Genomic DNA, 684 nt, shown 5'->3' with positions numbered 1-684 from the left:
CTGCTTTTCTCGATTTCTTAGTACCGATTGATAAACTACACGATCACGATAATTTAAGATTTTGCAGCTAAAGTTTTTCCAGGACAAGACAAACAAATAGAGGTAAGTGGCTTTCAAACCAGCAACCAGTGTTGTCCGATGATGGATATTTTACATGATCACCTGTTTTCTTGTTTTAAGGTGGAAAAGACCCCAAGAGAAGAAGTTATAGGCGGTCAAAAACAAGAAGAACGTAATTAGAAATTATTTAATTAATAAGGGGGTGCCCGTGGTTACTAAATCCAACATCTCTTAACAAAAATGATAAAAAAACGTGAATGAAGTTATCTACATGTTTTTTGTGTTTAATACTTATAATGCGAGCTTTAAGTACGTACCACTTGAGCAAGGTTTTGCACTAAAATTAGATCAGAAGCAGAACCCTGAAGTATTGGAAGCGTTGGGAGCACAACTTCGCTCGGTTCAATTTTAAATCGTTTTACCCCTGTTATTACCTAAGTTATATACACTTCCCGGAACGTAGCAACTCATGCGACCATCAGCAAACTACCAATTCTGAGTTGGATGGGAGGTATTTCGAGGAATTATAATCTCATTCATTTTTTTACTATAGATTTTCCGAAAACTTATGCCTAAGATATAAAGTTTATGACCCAAACCATTTCCAGTCAAGCCTTAAAGTTT

Source organism: Tigriopus californicus, chromosome 2 (genome assembly GCF_007210705.1).
Source record: "Tigriopus californicus strain San Diego chromosome 2, Tcal_SD_v2.1, whole genome shotgun sequence".
In the NCBI taxonomy this organism is placed as follows: Eukaryota; Metazoa; Arthropoda; class Copepoda; order Harpacticoida; family Harpacticidae; genus Tigriopus; species Tigriopus californicus.
Note: the sequence above shows the minus strand (reverse complement) of the source record.